The following is a 19,532-nucleotide window of genomic DNA, read 5'->3' as shown; positions in this document are numbered from 1 at the left end:
AAAAGAAGCAACTGACAAAGAATTAATCTCAAAAATATACAAGCAACTCCTGTAGCTCAATTCCAGAAAAATAAACGACCCAATCAAAAAGTGTGCCAAAGAACTAAACAGACATTTCTCCAAAAAATACATTCAGATGGCTAACAAACACATGAAAAGTTGGTCAACACCATTCATTATCAGAGAAATGCAAATGAAAACCACAGTTAGGTACCATTTCACGACAGTCAGAATGGCTGCTATCCAAAAGTCTACAAGCAGTAAATGCTGGGGAGGGTGTGGAGAAAAGGGAACACTCTTAAACTGTTGGTCGGAATGCAAACTAGTACAATCACTATGGAGAACAGTGTGGAGATTCCTTTAAAAACTGGAAATTTAACTGCCATACGACCCAGAAATCCCACTGCTGGGCATACACACCAAAGAAACCAGAACTGAAAGAGACATGTGTACCCCAATGTTCATTGCAGCACTGTTTATAATAGCCAAGACATGGTAGCAACCTAGATGTCCATCAGCAGAAGAATGGATAAGAAAGCTTTGGTGCATATACACAATGGAGTATTATCAGCCATTTAAAAGAACACATTTGGATCAGTTCTAATGAGGTGGATGAAACTGGAGCCTATTATACAGAGTGAAGTAAGTCACAAAGAAAAACACCAATATAGTATACTAAGTGGAAACAGTGTCAGACTTTATTTTTCTGGGCTCCAAAATCACTACAGATGGTGACTGCAGCCATGAAATTAAAAGACGCTTGCTCCTTGGAAGGAAGGTTATAACCAACCTAGATAGCATATTCAAAAGCAGAGACATTACTTTGCCAACAAAGGTTCATCTAGTCAAGGCTATGGTTTTTCCTGTGGTGATGTATGGATGTGAGAGTTGGACTGTGAAGAAGGCTGAGCACCGAAGAATTGATGCTTTTGAACTGTGGTGTTGGAGAAGACTCTTGAGAGTCCCTTGGACTGCAAGGAGACCCAACCAGTCCATTCTGAAGGAGATCATCCCTGGGATTTCTTTGGAAGGAATGATGCTAAAGCTGAAACTACGGTACTTTGGACACCTGATGCGAAGAGTTGACTCATTGGAAAAGACTCTGATGATGGGAGGGACTGGGGGCAAGAGGAGAAGGGGACGACAGAGGATGAGATGGCTGGATGGCATCACTGACTTGATGGATGTGAATCTCAGTGAAGTCTGGGAGTTGGTGATGGACAGGGAGGCCTGGTGTGCTGCGATTCAATGGGTCGCAAAGAGTTGGACATGACTAAGTGACTCATCTGATCTTATCTGATCTAAATGCATATATATGGAATTTAGAAAGATGGTAATGATAACCCTGTATGAGAGACAGGAAAAGAGACACAGATGTATAGAACAGTCTTCTGGACTTTGGGAGAGGGCAGGGTGTGAAGACTTGGGAGAATGGCATTGAAACATGTATATTATCATATATGAAATGAATCGCCAGTCCAGTTTCAATGCATGATACAAGATACTCGGGGCTGGCGCACTGGGATGACCCAGAGGGATGGTATGGGGATAGAGGTGGGAGGGAGGTTCAGGATGGGGAACACGTGTACACCAGTGGCAGATTTATGTCAATGTTTGGCAAAACCAATACAATATTGTAAAGCAATTAGCCACCAATTAAATAAATAAATTTATATTAAAAAATGAGTAATCTCCATTCTGGTGGGTGGGGACACAATTAGACTTGGTGCAATTCGAGATTCAAGGATTGTTCCCTATAATCCAGACCAGTACTATCAACTCTCTGCTAAAAACTGGAAGGATATCACCTGTACCTTCCCACAGTTCTCTGTATGTAGCTCTCTCCTGTGAACTCTAACTATATAGAGTCATAAATATCTCTTCTTGGGGAGACTGTTTTCTCTGCCTAGGTATACCTTCCATGTATTTGTTGGAAACTATTTCTAGACTTGGGGCAATTATAGAACTCTCCTTGCTTGCTCCCCGCCTCGGGAATCCATTCTCTGCTGCCAGATGTTTGATGTAAAACAATGCTCTTTCATTTGTCTTTTCTACTTTGGAGTTATTTGAGACAGGAGGATAAATGTGTCCTTTACTCTTTTATGTCGACTAAATTGGAGGTTCCCCTGCAATCAGAACTCACTGAATGCCTTGTGAATGCTAGGCACTGACTTCTGTGCATGGGTACAAACTTAATTGGGGATATTTGTTGGGGCCTAGGGAGCCCCAGTCTTTCTGGAAAAACATGCCAATTACAAATAGTATTTGCTATGTGGTATGTTCAGTTCAGTTCAGTCGCTCAGTCATGTCCGACTCTTTGCAACCCCACGCCAGGGCTCCCTGTTCTTCACCAACTCTTGGAGCTTGGGAAAAGTCATTTCCATCGAGTTGGTGATTCCATCCAACCATCTCATCCTCTGTCATCCTCTTCTCCCCCTGCCTTCAATCTTTCCCAGTAACAGGGTCTTTTCTAATGAGTCAGTTCTTCACATCAGTTAGTCAAAGTATTGGAGGTTCAATATCAGCATCAGTCCTTCCAGTGAGTATTCAGGATTGATTTCCTTTAGGATGACTGGGTGGATGTCCTTGCAGTCCAAGGGACTCTCAAGAGTCTTGTCCAACACCACAGTTCAAAACCACTAATTCTTCATCACTCACCTTTCTTTATGGTGCAACTGTCACATCCATACCTGACAACTAGAAAATCATAGCTTTGATTATACTGAAATTTTCAGCAAAATAATGTCTCTACTTTAAAAAAAATTTGTATAAGTTTGTCATAGTTTTTCTTCAAACGAGGAAGCATCTTTTAATTTCATGGCTGTAGTCATCATCTGCAGTGATTTTGGAGCCCCTGAAAATAAAGTCTCTCACTGTTTCCATTGTTTCCCCATCTATTTGCCATGAAGTGATGAGACCAAATGCAACGATCTTCATTTCCTGAATATGAAGTTTAAGCCAGATGTTTCACTCTCCTCTTTCACTTTCTCAAGAGGCTCTTTAGTTCCTCTTCAATTTCTTTTCTTTTCCTTTTTTTTAGTTCCTCTTCAATTTCTGACATGAGGGTGGCATCTTCTGCATATCTGAGGCTATTGATATTTCTCCCAGAAATCTTAATTCCAGCTTGTGCTTCATCCAGTTGGGCATTTCACATGACGTACTCTGCATATAAGTTAAATAAGCAAGGTGACGATATATAGCCTTTATATACTCCTTTCCCGATTTGGAACCAGTCTGCTCTTCCATGTTCAGTTCTAACTGTTGCTTCTTGACCTGCACACAGATTTCTCAGAAGGCAGGTAAGATGGTCTGGTATTCCCATCTCTGTAAGTTTTCTACAGTTTGTTGTGATCCACACAGTCAAACGCTTTTGCATGGTCAGTAAAGCAGAAGTAGGTGTTTTTCTAGAATTCTCTTGCTTTTTCTATGATCCAACGAATGTTGACAACTTGATCTCTGGTTCCTCTACCTTGTCTAAATCCAGCTTGAACATATGGAATTTCACAGTTCATGTAGTGTTGTAGACTTTCTTGAAGAAATTACTTTGGTAGCATGTGAGATGAGTGCAACTGTGTGGTAGTTGAACATTCTTTGAAATCACCTTTCTTGGGGATTGCAAGGAAAACGACCTTTCCAGTCCTGTGGCCACTGCTGAGTTTTCCACATTTGCTGGTATATTGAGTGCAGCACTTTAACAGCATCATCTTTTAGGATCTGATATAGCTCTACTGCAATGCCATCCCCTCCACTAGTTTTGCTCTTAGGGATACTTCTGAAGACCCATTTGACGTCGCATTTCAGGATTGTCTAGCTCTAGGTGAGTGATCACACCATCGTGTTTATCTGGGTCATTAATATCTTTTTTTTTTTTTTTGCAATTCTTCTATGTATTCTTTCAACCTCTTAATATATTCTGCTTCTGTTAGGTCCATCCCATGTCTCTCTTTTATTGTGCCCATCTTTGCCTGAAACATGCCCTCCCTATCTCGAATTTTCTTGAAGTGATCTCTGGTCTTCCCCATTCTGTTGTTTTCCTCTATTTCTTTGCACTGATCACTTAGGAAGGCTTTTTAAAAATCTCTTCTTTCTATTCTTTGGAACTCTGCATTAAGATGGGTATGTCTTTCTTTTCTCCTTTGCCTCCTGCTTCTCTTCTTTTGTAAGTTATTTGTAAGGCCTTCTCACACAAACTTTTTGCATTTCTTTTTCTTAAGGATGGTCTTGATATGGTATGTACAGATCAAAAAAAAAAAAAAGAAGATCATGATATCCTATTCCATTACTTCATGGCAAATACATGGAGAAACAATGAAAACAGTGACAGGTTTTATTTTTATGGGCTCCAAAATCACTGGAGATAGTGACTGCAGCTATGAAAAAAGAGACACTGATCCTTGGAAGATAAAGTTATGAAAAACCCAAACAGCATACTAAAAACAGAGACATTACTTTACAGCAAAGGTCTGTATAGTCAAATCTATGGTTTTGCTAGAAGAAGTTGTGATGGATGTGAGAGTTGGACCATAAAGAAAGCTGAATAGCAAAGAATTGATGCTTTTAAACTGTGATGTTTTACAAGACTCTTGAGAATCCCTTAGACTGCAAGGAGATCCAACCAGTCCATGCTAAAGGAAATAAGTCCTGAATATTCATTGGAAGGACTGATGCTGAAGCTGAACCTCCAGTACTTTGGCCAACTGAAGAACTGACTCATTAGAAAAGACCCTCATGCAGGGAAATATTAAAGGCAGAAGGCAAAGGGGAAGATAGAAGATGAAATTGTTGGGTGGCATCACCGACCTGATGAACATGAGTTTGAGCAAGCTCAGGAGTTGGTGATGGACAGGGAAACCTGACAAGCTGCACCCCATGATATAGCAAAGAGTAGAATATGACTGAGAGACTAAACTGAACTGATGTACAGAGGGCATCAGGGAGCAGGCAAAAGTCTTTGGGATCCAGTCAAGCCAATGGCTCTGGTGGGAGTGGTGAAAGATTTAGATGGAAAGGGAGATTTTCCATCTCTCATGGAGGTCCTTGAATCCAAGGCAAGGAGCACAAGATTTTGAATGTGTTACCAAATATTGTTTTCTAAAAAAAAACATAAAAACATTTTTTGCAGGAGTGATAACTTTGACTGAGTCTGTTCTCTAGATTTTAGTGAGGGATGTGGAAAGGATCTGTAGTGAGATGAGTCCTCAAAAATTAGGTGACCAGCTTCTGGAGGGCTAGGCTTATGGTAGACATTCTGCACTAGATGGAAAACAAATCCAGAGAAAAAATGTCCCTTCTGAAGTGTACATGCCAATGTATCACATTGTTTCAGCAGATCAATTAAATGGTGTTTGGGGTCAAGCAAGAACTGCATAATGTGTGGTTTGCTTTTGTCAATTCCTGTGGGTCGTTAGATGACTAAAAGTTTGGTTACTTAATTGCATGGTTGGAATTATGCTTGGGAAAGAAAACTAGATGAGGTCCACATATATTTTTACTTTAAACAGCAAGCATAGGACTGTTGGCCACCTCATGTGAAAGTTGACTCATTGGAAAAGACTCTGATGCTGGGAGGGATTGGGGGCAAGAGGAGAAGGTAACGACAGAGGATGAGATGGGTGGATGCCATCACTGACTCGATGGACGTGAGTCTGAGTGAACTCCGGGAGATGGTGATGGACAGGGAGGCCTGGAGTGCTGTGATTCATGGGGTTGCAAAGAGTCAGACACGACTGAGTGACTGAACTGAACCAATAGGAATGTTACTAAGGCAACTATAGGTAATTTAAACATGAGGGGCTATATGGGGAAAGATTCACTTAACAGGCTGAGATTGAACTATACAGGTTGCCATAGTTGTTGCTATGACAAGTAGCCATAACAGCTACTTGTTGCTACGCTGGAAATGTGAGAAACTGGAAAGAGGCCAAGAGCCTTTACGACTTTCTTTGCAGTATGATTTCAGGGAAGAAGTAGTTGACAAGGAAAGGCTGACTGGTAAGGCTGAGGAAGGGAGTAATCTGAGACAGTAATCATTAGCTCTTTTGTGAGTCCAGAAAACAAAAGCATCGGCTTAGTCAGAGTTCTGGGTCATGGTTCAGAAATAGATGTCATTTGGCTTGAATCAATATTTAGCCTTGGAGATGGCAGCCATAAGCTCTAAACAGATTTCCTTCTCCCCAAGTGGCAGAATAATTCATATTTGTTCCAGACTCAGGAACCCAGAAAGCCCTCTCAGGGCCACTTGCTCTTTGCAGGCACACATGCAATCTAGAAAGTGGAATTATCATCATGGTGCCCATTTTCCAGATGAGAAAACTGAGGTTAAGAGACTTGATCAAGCTCACACAGCTAAGCATGTGAAAAGCCAAGCACAAACCCAGGGTAACAGTCCTCAAATTGTGTGTTTTTGCTCCACGCCCACTGGGAGTGGTGGGTGGTGATCTGGAAGCAATGCATAGGCAGAAGCAAACAATATTCACATTTAAATTGAAGAAAGTAAGGAAAACAACTAGAACATTCAGCTATGACCTAAATCAAAGCCCTTATGATTATATAGTGGATATGAAAAATAGATTCAAGGGATTAGTTCTGGTAGCCTGAAGAACTATGGATGGAGGTTTGCAACATTGTATGGGAGGTAGTCATCAAAACCACCTCAAGAAAAACAAATGTGAGAAGGCAAAGTGGTTGCCTGAGGAGGCCTTATAAATAGCTGAGAACATAGGAGAATTAAAGGCAAAGGAGAAAGGGAAATATATAACCAATGGGATGCAGACTTCCAGAGAATATCAAGGAGAGATAAGAAAGCCTTCATAAGTAAATAGTGCAAGAATTAGAGGAAAAGAACAGAATTGTAAAGAGTATAAATCTCTTCAAGAAAAGTGGAGATACCAGAGGAACACTTCATGCAAAGATGGGCACAATAAAGGAGAGAAAAGTCAAAGACCTAACAGAAGCAGATGAGATTTAGAAGAGGTGGCAAGAATGCACATAAGAACTATACAAAACTGGTCATAATGACTGGGATAGGGATGATGCTGGGGTCACTTACATAAAGCCAGATATATTGGAATATGAAATCAAGTGGGCTTTAGGAAGCATAACTACAAGAAAAGCTAGGGAAGGTGAAGGAATTCCAGCTGAGCTGTTTAAAAATCCTAAAGAATGAGGTTGTCAAAGTGTTGCAGTCAATATGTCAGTAAATTTGGAAAGCTCAGCAGTGGCCACAGTGCTGGGAAGGTCAGTTTTCATTCCAATTCAAACAAAAGGCAATTCCAAAGAAGGTTCAACCTATCTTGCCATTGTGCTCATCTCAATTGCTAGCAAGGCAATGCTCAAAATCGTTCAAGCCAAGTTTCAACAGTACATGAACTGAGAATTTCCAGATATACAAACTGGTTTGAGGAACCACAGATCAAATTGCCAACATCCATTGGATCATAGAGAAAGCAAGGGAATCCCAGAAAAACATTTCCATCTGCTTCACTGACTATGCTAAAGCCTTTCACTGTGTGGACCACAACAAACAGTGGAAAATTCTTCAGGAAATGGGAGTACCAGATCACCTTACCTTTCTCCTAACAAGTCTGTATGTAGGTCAAAAAGCATCAGTTAGCATCAGACATGGAACATCTGAAAGATTTAAAATGGGGAAAGCAGAATGACAAGGTATACATTGTCACTCTGGTTATTTAACGTATATGTAGGATACATCTTTCAATATGCTGGTCTGGATAAATCCCAAAGTGGAATCAAGATTTCTGGGAGAAGTATCAACATCCACAGATATGAAGATGACACTACCCTAATAAAAGAAAGCAAAAAAAAAAAAAAAAAAAAGCTAAAGAGCATCTCGATGAGGAGAGGAAATGAAAAAACAAGCTTAAACTCAACACAAAAAACTATTCACAAAAAGATACTTAATATTTATGGCATCCAGTCCCACCACTTCATGGCATATAGATGAGTGAGAAGTGGAAACAGTGGCAGATTTTATATTCTTGGGCTCCAAAATCACTATGGGCCTTGACAGCAGCCACAAAATTAAAGCACACTTGCTTCTTGGAAGGAAGAAAGGCTATGAAAAACCTGTCCAATGTATTAAAAAGCAGAGACTCACTTTGTTACAGAGGTCTGTAGAGTCAAAGCTATGGTTTTTCCAGTAATCAGGTAGAGATGTGATATCTGGACCATAAGAAATGGTGAATGCCAAAGAAGTAAGATTTTGAACTGCAGTGTTTGAGAAGATTCTTGAGAGTCCCTTATAAAACAAGATCAAACCAGTCAATCTGAAAGGAAATCAACCTGTGACCCCTGCTTTCTCAGCTAAGGCATCTACTGAGGGCCTCCAGGGGGAAAGAACAGATGCTTTCACTGCAAAAGTGCCTAACCATGGCAGCTTCAAGCAAACAATTTGTAGAACCACCCATGGAGAAGCTCAGAAATGCTGAAGGCTCTGTGTACCCTGGGTCTCCTGACACATGTGTTGCATTCTCCCCAGCAGCATTGGAGGCCAAGGAATGGGCATTCTGCGCCATGGAGGAGGGGGTGGCTCAGGTATCCACTGGGGCAAGTACTTACCAAGTAGGCCTTGAAAGGACAGAGCAGGCTTATGTGGCAGGGGCTGGTGACTGGGGTGTGGGAACAAGAGGGAACCAGCTCTGCATGAAGTACCACATCAAAACTCCCCTGGAGGAGAAGCCATTGATAAGATCATCTCAGATGGGATGAAAAGAATCTATTCCATTACCCCTTATAATTGCTCTGAATGAGGAGGTGGTGCAGTTGGTGGGTCACCACAAACCCTTCCATGGCCTAGACTATCTCCCAGTCACTTTCATTGGGGCTGCCTCTCCCCAGCTTCAGTCATGTAGTTCTGGAGGAAATTGACAATCATGTGTGCTGCCTGGTCAGGGCCAATGACCATGTAAAGCCAATCATAGGACCCCATGGCCCTACCAGGATGGCTGATCTAGGACTGTACATGTGATTTGAGGTGGGTCATTCAGAGACCACCCTTGAACTCTGATGTCTTCAATCTTTTCTTTCCTTATTGGAGATGCCTTCAGGATATAAAACCCTAGGCCAGGTATCTTGGACTCCCTCACTAGGTGTAGAAGCCTTAAGGAAGAAAGTTGTCAGGCTAAGACCATCAAAGAAGAGGGAATGAAAGAGTGAAGGTGTGAAATAGAGAACTGATTACTTCTGATTTCTTGGGTCCAGTCACTGAGATGTTTGTATTTGCTCTGAGTCTTGTGTCCTGGATTCCCAGAATCATTTCAGTGAGTCTCCTCTTTCCTTGAAGCCAGTTGGAGGTGGGCTCCTCTCAACTGTGATTCAGACTTTGTTCTAGATCCTTCCTGATCATTGTACACCTCCAAGACACAAACAGAGGCACCTGTTTGTTTCAGCACCATTATGAGTGAAACCCTTTATTCTTTATTGAGAGTAGGGTGTGCAGACCACCAAACACAGTTCACCAGCATCCTGGGAAGGAGTACCCTAAATGAGATTTAGTGTTTGCTCGGAGAGACCTTACTGATTCCTGAGCCACACCAAGCATTTATACTGCCTGTGCCAGGACAATCCTGTCATTTCCTCGATCAAAGACTGAGAAATACAGCCTCAGAAAGACGTCACCCAGCATCCATGCCTCTCTAGATGTCCTCACTGTGTTTTCTTTAAAGATGGTATAGCAGTGGCCTCTAGAATCCTGGAGGAGTCAGAGACACACACCAGTCAGCCTGAGCCCTTACCTGTGACTCCCACAAATGTCCAGACCCAGCACAATTCTTGGTTTTATTTCCTTCTTTTGGTAAGTATCAAGGGATTTTCTCCTTAGCAGGGGATATGAGAGTTCATCCACAACCAAAAAGGGCCAAGACATGAAGTTACCATGAGGAAGGGTGTGGGGGAGGGGAGGACTGGGAGTTGGGGATACAGAGGAATGATAAACAACAAAGTCCTACTGTAGAGCATAAGGAAATACATTAAATATTAAGTCATAAACCACATGAAAAAGAATAAGACAATATATATTTCTATATGTGTATAACTGAGTCACATTGCTGTGCAGCAGAACTTAACGCAATACTGAAGTTTTGCCACACTTCAATAAAATTTTTAGGAAAGAAAAAGAGTGTCCATAGTTCTCCTCTCTCCCTATTTCTTTCCTTCTGACTCCTGCTCCTTGTTTTCTCTGCAGAGAATGCTGGTTCTCCTCCTGCGTCCCCACAATCTGTACTTTATTAAAAAACTTTATTTTGTATTGGAGTATAGCTGATTAACAATATTCTGAGTTTCAGGTGGACAGTAAACGGACTCAACCATATATATCCATGTATCCTGGTCACAAAAATACCCCAACCATCCAGGTTGTAATATAATTAAGCAGAGTTCCCCGTTCTACACAGTAACCTGTTGTTGGTTATCCATCCTAATAGAGCAGTGCCCACAACACGTTCTTGAAGACTTAACTTAGAACTCTGAGAATCCTCCTTTAGCCCGCCTTCACCCTCTTTGGCCACTCCAGGCTTGGTTGGGTAATGTACTCTGGTTCCCCAAGCCCTCATCACCCCGAGTAAGTACCCAGAGCCCCAATGCAGAGCACCTTGGAATGCCATTTGCATGGAATCCAGTGCAGTTTCACCTAGAACCAGGCAACCCTCCATATGGCTCAATGAGTTTACAGTTTTAAAATTCCTGATATTCCCTCCCTTCCTCAAAGTCTTCTTTGAGCCCATCAGCCAGCTCTGAACTCCCCTAGGGAGCTGACATGAAGCCTCCACCCTGTGCTGGGGCTGAGCAGTCACTGTGCACCCTTTATACACATTAGCATCCAGCCTTTCCACAGAGGGGTCAGGTAGCCTGACTCACAAAGGGGGCACCTGGCTAGAGTTAGGGGAAGATGCATCTGAGAACTAGGGTGACCATGTAATTTATCATCCAAACCAGGAAAAGTGTGAGTAGGGAAGGGAGACTGTTAATCCCTATGATGGGACAGCACATTGGGACTGTCCTCAGCCATTCTCTTTGTCACATGACTTATTTCAAGGACTGCTAGAGCTGACTTTCCGTGTGCATCCATCTAAGGGTTCAGATTGAATTGAAGCTCTTTGAACACTGAGGACCTGACTGATCCCCTCTCCTTGTGACTCCCACCATGCCAGCATGGCGTGGTGTCTCCACATTTATTTCAGGATGATCAGTGTCTCAGACGGCTGTTTACTTTCAAGTGGTTCGTCTTGCGGGAGGCTCTGGCCAGCCCCTGGGCTCAGCAGCATCTGCAATAGTGTGAGATGGCCTGAAGAGGGCACCCTCTTCCCAGCAGCAGCCCAAGGGTTCCTGCAAGTTCCTATTTGAGAACCACCCCTCAGGGTCCTCCCCTCACCTTGAGGATGTAGGCTTGAGCTGGGACAGGGTATTTGACACCATTGATAGTGGAGATAATAGAGGACAGGGTACTGACTGCAAAACATGAAATGTAGTGCTATTAGAGAGAGGGAGAAAGGTTAGCCCTGGAGATCCTTGTTATGTGTGGAGACTGGGAGTGACCCTGTGGCATGACCCTTCACCTTGGAACCCAGTGGCGTGGCGCCGATGAGCTTCTGGATTTTATTGACCAGTCTTCCTGGGCCAAGGATCAGTGATGTCCCGGTATCCAAAAGGCCTTGCAGCTGCCAGAAAAAGCAATAATCTTTATTTTCATGGAGATGCTGAGAGACAGTGTGACCAAGCAGGCATCAAGGTCTGGGGAGACTCTGAGTCTCCCCAGAGCTGCCCCCTTCCTGACTGTCTCCTAAACAGCCCTTCATCTTTTGCGCTGACTCTTTTCCTTTGCTCCTGACACAGCACCTTCCTTGACACCCTTGAATGCAGTACTTGAATACACCAGGCTCTTTTGCACCTTGACACAAGCTGGTCTTCTTCCTAGAGGAGCCCCCTCCCCTCTGACTAGCAAATTTCTTCTCATCTTCCAGATTCCAGCTTAATTGTCATGGTTTCAGGGAAGTCTTTCTCCCGGTGATTATCAGTCTCCTTTCTTGACAGTCTCTGTAGACACTTCCTCATGTCTAGCATATACCAAAGTCACAATTCACTATGTGTGTGTCTCATTTCCTGTGCATCTGCCTTCTTAGATGTGAGGGCAAGTTTGATTCTCATTGCCTCCCTAAAGTGCATGGCACACAATGGATGCCCAATGCTTTATCTGTTCAATGAGTGAATGAAGACTGTGAAAATAATGAATGAGAAACATCCAGAGAGCTATATCTGGTGGGGAACAAATAATGGGTCAGCCACAGAGTGAAGATGGAGATTCACGGGGACAACAGATTCTCATAATTGTGGGAGAGAGGGACTCCTCTGGGAGAGGAGGTCTCCCAGCACTGTTTCTACAGCTAGCTCAGACCCTGAGACCCTGGCCAGGAAATACATGACTAGCCCAAAGAAACTCCAAAGGACAGGTCAGCTTTTGTATGAGGGTATCACACAGAATCCTATCAATTATGCCTCTGTCCTCAGGTCACTCCTGGATCCCACCTTCCTGATTCTCTGTTATAGCCCCTGCCCCACTGTGTGCCCACGTACGTGGGGTGTCTTTTTTATTGGTTGCTTTCAAGTCTTAAGACTGTAGCCAACCTCTCTCCACTGCTGGGTAGCTGCTCCCTAAGGAGACCAGTTTTCCCCATTTGCTCAGGACTTACCCTATTTTTAAACTGACATTTATCTTTATTGAGAACTTCCTTGATCTTGGGTAGCCCTGGACAGTTGGTCATCTTATAACTCTGTTCAGGCTGTTGTAATCCTCCCTGATCCTCTGTTTACCACACTGTAGAGTCCTCTCACCATGCTCCACGCCTCACAGGGCAGTGGGTGCAGCCATCTCTCAGCTGTACAGACCTCTCCAGACCCTTTTAGGATCCTGGTCAGAGCCCTGCTCAGAAGGCCTGGGGATTATGAAACCATGGGTTGTTTGCATATCTATGTGTTTATGTGTTTGTTTGTATATGTGTTTGTATGTGTCTCTAATTGTGCTTTTGTGTCTCTGACTAGCTATACATGTTTATATGTGTCTCTTTATATGTGTCTGCTTGTGTGTTTTCATGTTTCTGTGTGTCTATCTGTGTCGTTGTGGGTGGTGTATATGTCTATGTAACTATTTGTCTGAGAATCCATTTGTGTGTGTCTGTCTGTGTCTGTGTACAGATGTGGAGCATCACTTGGGCTGACCCTCAGAGGGAGAGGCTTACCGGTCCAGGTGTACACGCCAGTCTCCCGCTTGGATCAATGGTACTCAGTTGAGCGCTCCCTGGTAGTAGGCTTTGTCCACCCTACCAAACATCACCACACTGCCCTTCCCCTGCATCTGTAGAGAGAAAAGAGGGGGAGATCTTTGAAGGACAGTAACAACAACACTGTTTGAGAGCTTGTGTTTGCGCTTGTCTACCCATCAAGGCCCTAATAAGGTCTCCATTTACAGATGCAAAAATCGAGGCTGGGAGCGATTGAGATCCAGACTGAGGTCAGTAACTAGCTAATGAGTGGCACAGAGGAGGTTAGAAGCTGAGTCACATGGCTGGGCTCCACCCACTATGTCTTCTGAAGAGGCCCAGGACCTCCTGCTACCTGTGTGCTTAGAAACCCTCAGACAACAGGATGTTGAAGAGTTTTTGCTTTCCCCTTGTCCAGCTTGTCATTTTTCAGGAAAATAAAGCCTGGGAGTTCTAAGGATGTGGGTTCAGGTCACCCAGAGTTGGCTCCGCTGGCCTGTGACCTCTACTGTCCAAAGGGCCCCACACTCAGAAGAGACCTCACCTCAGCTCTCCCTGTCTTAAAATGACTAATATTTCTTGAACAAGGGATCCCACATTTTGTTTGTGTCCCACACTTATTTTTAACTGGCTCCTGCATATTGAGTAGCTGGTCCTGGATTCGCAGTGGAATGCTAATGAGAAAGGAAAGACATCCACCATCCTTCTCTTTCCTTCTTTATCAAATTCATAAACAAATCATATTGCTTTTTCCTTCAACTTGCTTCCTGTTGCTTTCCATTAATCTTCCTTCTCACTCACCCCTCTAGACTAAGTTACTGGTCTTGAGCCCAGGAGCAGGGATGTGTTCCAATAAAACATTATTTATAAAAACCAGCAGTGAGGCAAGGGAGGGCCCTAGTTATCCTGGGTTAGTTTATCTCTCAGAATACTTCTTTATCAAGTGTTCTATAATTTTCGTGTAACTGAAAGCATCTTACAGCTAATTTGGAGAAAGGGATTGTGCATCTCAGACTTACTTGCTCAAGTAGAATGTAAAAACAGGCTCAGAAATGGCACCTTGATTCTTCAGGTTGTCAAAGATGGGGATGGTCCAATGAAGGATATGTTGGGGTAGTTCAAGCCCAAGAAGCCATCAAAAGGTATACCCTCAAACCCGTATTCCGCCATGCTTAGACCAAACGGCTGGTCAGTACTTAAAACGTCCCCAATCTGTGGGAGAGAAGAGTGTTCCCACTTATAGATACATGAAGTGGGGCTAGAACTGGGCTGGAGTGCATTGCCATTAGATCTTCAAAGAAGAATTGAGCCTGGGCTGTGTCTTAGGTGGACCTCAGACAGTTAGACCAAGCTGGGAGGGGAATTTGGGTTCCATTTGTGAGAGGCTGTGAATTTTAAAACATCTGCCCCTCTGAAAAACACCACCTGAGTGAGGTAAATTGGCCTTGTGTCCAGGTGGGGCAACCAAGAGTCAGGCCAGGACCCACTGGTGCCACCTTGTGGACAACATGATTGAGAGCAAGATAGCCTTCTCTTTGGCATTACCTAATGACAAGAATCAGAGAAGGCAATGGCACTCCACTCCAGGACTCTTGCCTGGAGAGTCCCATGGGCGGAGGAGCCTGGTGGGCTGCAGGCCATGGGGTCGCTAAGAGTTGGACACGACTGAGTGACTTCACTTTCACTTTTCACTTTCATGCATTGGAGAAGGAAATGGCAACCCACTCCAGTATCCTTGCCTGGAGAATCCCAGGGATGGAGGAGCCTGGTGGGCTGCAGTCCATGGGGTCCCTAAGAGTCGGACATGGCTGAGCGACTTCACTTTCACTTTTCACTTTCATGCATTGGAGAAGGAAATGTAAACCCACTCCAGTGTTCTTGCCTGGAGAATCCCAGGGATGGACTGCATTCTCTGTAAGATACTGTGGATTCTGCAACTGTCCAAGAAGACAGAAGCAGAAAACACAATCTTGCTTGCAGGGTTCTATGAAATTACTGCCGGCGAAATTCATTTTTGGTGATATGTATGCATTTCTGTGAGTATGTATGAAAGAGAAAGAGAGGGGAACTACTCAAGTACTTTGGAGTGGCAGGCCATAGGTTTTATTAGACTCTCAAAGGTCCCCTAGAGTGAGAACTCATTTATCAGGCCCCCTGATATCTCTGGCCTCCAGTTTCCCACTCTGAATACTTGATGCCCTTGACTGCCCCCAGGGTGCCCAGATCAGTTTTATCCTGTCCCAAACACCCCACAGCAACTGCAGTCCTGAAATGCCAGCCCAGCTCCATTACTTACCACATGTGTGACCTCAGCAAGGCCCTTGCTGTCTGTACCTCACTTTCCTCATATGTCTCATGAGCTAATCACACCCCCTGATGTGTGGGGTTGTTGCAGGATTAAACCAGCTATCACCTGAAAGTGCATGGAACAGTCTGTGAAAATAAAAGTGGGCACTTTTATCCCCTCTTCTGGGTCCCAGCAAAATGGACCTTGAAGTGCTCATGGGCAGAGGACCTGCAAGTCCACACCTGAAGCCACTCTCTGGGTTAGCTAATTTGTTTGCTCCTGTGTCACCACAGGCACTTCCTCCCCAGAGACATGATCCTGTGGATAAGATGGCCAATATCTATGGGAGTTAGGATAGGAAGGGTCCTGGCAGGTGGTCCTGCATCTGTTTTGCCAGAAGTGGTCACTCCATAGCCAGTCCTGACTCAGCATATGTTACACTGTTACCCAGACTGTGTCATGAGCAACAATTCCTTTCATTGTCCCAGATCCATAGGCTATGCTGAAGGTCTTATTGGTAAACCGGAATGTGGAAGACTGAAGATGTCTGAACCTAACGTGTGTAGCTGCAGACACAAGATATGAGTGTTATCAGGTGCCAAGGATGGAAACAGGGTGGCAGGGCAAGTGAAGGATGGTCCGGGTAGGGGTGTCTGTACTCACAACAGGCTGGACTGGGGCAAAAGAGGGAGGGAACCTACAAGTCAGATGAGCCTGTGTCAAAGATAACCTGGAATTCCTGAGGGGTGTTCCAATGGTGATGTTACCAACTTAGAATATCTACAGGGAGAAGGAGGGAGTGGGTTAGTGCAGAACTGGCTGCCCTCTATTCCCGCACTGATGCCTCTTTCTGGGTGTCACATATATCTTGAGATCACTTTCTAACCACTGTGCAGCTCCCAGCCTTTGATCACAGAGGTGCTTGCATTTGATTTTTTTTTTTCCTGTGCTACAATGTATGCAGGATATTGATTCTATGACCAGGTGTTGAAGTGGTATCTCCTGTATGGGAAGCCCAGAGGCATAACCACCAGGCCTCCAGGACTGCTGGACACCCAGGGAAGTCCTGGTGCCTTCATTTGAGAAATTCTGTAGTCTCTTCAAACCCAGCTTTAGCATCCCCTTCTCCAGGAGGTCCTTCTTGATCAACCCCATCCACTACCTCCAAACTCAGATCACATCCAATCAACACCACATAGGTGACCTTTTCATTTGAAATGTATTTACTCTTTGCCTATCATTCAGGCTGGCATGGGCATTCTTGAAGACAAAATAACCCATTTTCTTATCTAAAAACTGTAAGCACTGTGTTAGATTTTTATGGCCTTACATGGAATACAGGTTCAGTAACTTTTTACTGCTGTGGTTCTTGCATCTGTGGAAACTGAATTCCTCTGCCTGGGGATTCACAATTGCTTTGCAATTAGTTCTACCCTTTGATCAGGGATGGTTCACTCTTCATCTGTAACTGACTGACTCCGTTAGTTCAGAAGGATCTGCTGCTGCTTCTGTTAAGTCGCTTCAGTCATGTCCAATTCTGTGCAATCCCATAGACAGGAGCCTACAGGCTCCCCCATCCCTGGGATTCTCCAGGCAAGAACACTGGAGTGGGTTGTAATTTCCTTCTCCAATTCAGGAAAGTGAAAAGTGAAATTGAAGTCGCTCAGTAATGTCCTACTCTTAGTGACCCCATGGGCTGCAGCCTACCAGGCTCCTCCATCCTTGGGTTTTTCCAGGCAAGAGGACTGAAGTGGGTTGCCATTGCCTTCTCCGCAGAAGGACAATCTCCATCTAACTAATGACACATCTTTGACACAGAAATGGACATTTACCTGCCACTTGGTAATTTCTGGCCCAGTCACCAAGACCAAGAGTTGAGGATGATAGTGCCTTCTCCTATGTGTGGGGCCTCTTTTACCCAAGGTTTCTGCCTCCTGCAGGAGCCTGAGCCCCAGCATCCCTCCTGTCACCTCCAGATGAGCCCCAGTGCTAAAGTAGAGCACCAGGGGGCGCTGTGGAGTACCATTCTCCCAAAACCTCACATCCATGATGTTGCTCATGGGGTGAATATTTATATTTGAGCCACGAGAAGAAATCTAGGACAGTCTGTAAGCATGTTCCATAAGGAAATTGTTCAGCATGTTTTTTTTTTCACTGAGGGTTTTTCTCATGGTCTTCACTTTTGTTAGAGGTATTCTTTCGTTGAGCATTTGACAAAGAAAACAAAGAAGAAGCTACAATTAGCTGTCTGTGTTAAGGTGTAACTGTCATTGTAATGGCACTGTGTATTTTCCAATAATCTTTATGAGTCACCTTGTTATCAGAATTTTATGCATATACTATGGCAAAGGCATAGGTTTGAATAAAGATTCTGTTCTGTAATGTTGCGTAAGCCATATGACCCTGTGGGGTCTCAGTCTCCCCTCAGTAAAATGGTGGAATGTAATGATTCAAACCCTCCAAATAGGATATCTTGGGCATAAGTGAAGTGATGGATATAAGGTACCTGATAAATAGGAAGTCTCAACAATGGCAGCCACTAGCATTGCTGTTGCCATCCCACTGTATCCTTCTCATAGAAGCTCAGGGAAATAGGTAGAAGTGGGATTCCTATCCTCTTTTACAAGGGGGGAATTTGAAATGCAAGAGGTTTGTGAATTGACTGTGGTCACACTGCTTGTCATATATAAAACAGTGTATAAATAGCTCTCCCAATTTTTCTCCAAGTTGAAAGAGAAGAGAGAGTTGAAAAAAGAATCCAGGAGATAGGGAACAAGTTAAGGAAATGTAGAGGCTTGAGAAGGAAGGATGAGTCAAATGAAAAATTAAAAGAAAACAGCACAGAGAGAAGTACACTCAGAGCCCTCCAAGAGATGGAGAGATAAATGACAGTGATACAGAGATGCAGACATAGACATATACACACTGAAGTAGAGAGGGAACAAAGAGAACATGCTAAATAAAATGTAGAAGAGTGCTATTCCACAGGACAACACCTACGTCTGCATTGACTGTGCACTAAACAATTGCAAGGAGTTCCAATTTCAATAGGTCATGACATGACTGGACCCCAAGAGTTGTGCAGCTATGCAAATCTACACCAAGTCCCTTGGGACCCAAATTTCCTATAGCAATGTACTTATCAATAAGTATGTGTAGAACTTTAACATTGTCAGGGAAATATTCTATTGCCTTCTAAAATTGATGAATAGAATAATCAGATGAAAAGAGAAATCACAGAAAGGAAGATGATGTGGCTTACAGTCTCCATAATTACATGACTCTTCAATCTGAGAAGGCAACCAGCCCAAGGAGCACAAGCCACTTCATGCTTCTTTCTTGGCTCCAAGTACTCAGGGAAGTTCAGGTTCTTAGCATGTAGTGGTGACCAGGAGCCTCTAGTTATATATGCTCTGACATGCCCTAGTTTAGCCCTTTAGGCCAATAATAGGTCTGAAAAAAACACAAAGGTCTTGATAATATCTTTACCTTCATTAGTGTCCTTGGCGAGTGTACTCTGAAGCTTCACAGAATACAGAGAATTGAACTGTAATCTCTTCCTTGAAGCTTGGTTGGAAAATCAAACTGATCTGCATGGACATCTAAGAAGATGGAGAACCTTGCATACTTGGAGAAAAAGACTTCGAAGAAACATCATGCAAATGGATACTAAGGGCCATGCTTGACATTCTTGGTTTCATGCCATCTTCCTAGCCACTTCATGAGATATGCACTGTTGTCTTCATTGGAGAGGAGTTTTCTAGGAGGATAAGTTGTCAAATGGCAATGTGAAGACTTCAGGGACAGCCCAGGGACATAGAACAGGCTTTAGGTAGTGGGTCTAATGGCAGACATCAGGGGGCACTTATGATGCCAGGCTGCATCAAAGATTTAGGGCAGAGTAGTACTTCAATTGCATGGTTTAAGTATTGGAAGAAATGTCATATGCATCCATAAGATATTGTATATCATCCAAA

General features: G+C 43.7%; 1 pseudogene; it reads right to left on the bottom strand.

The window, feature by feature from the left end:
* Nucleotides 1–9,559: 9,559 nt before the first annotated feature.
* LOC113885706 lies at nucleotides 9,560–18,885 on the bottom strand (annotated as a pseudogene).
* Between the last annotated feature and the right edge of the window lie 647 nt (nucleotides 18,886–19,532).

This window comes from Bos indicus x Bos taurus, chromosome 29, assembly GCF_003369695.1.
Source record: "Bos indicus x Bos taurus breed Angus x Brahman F1 hybrid chromosome 29, Bos_hybrid_MaternalHap_v2.0, whole genome shotgun sequence".
NCBI lineage: Eukaryota > Metazoa > Chordata > Mammalia > Artiodactyla > Bovidae > Bos > Bos indicus x Bos taurus.
This window is presented reverse-complemented; position numbering and strand designations above follow the sequence as displayed.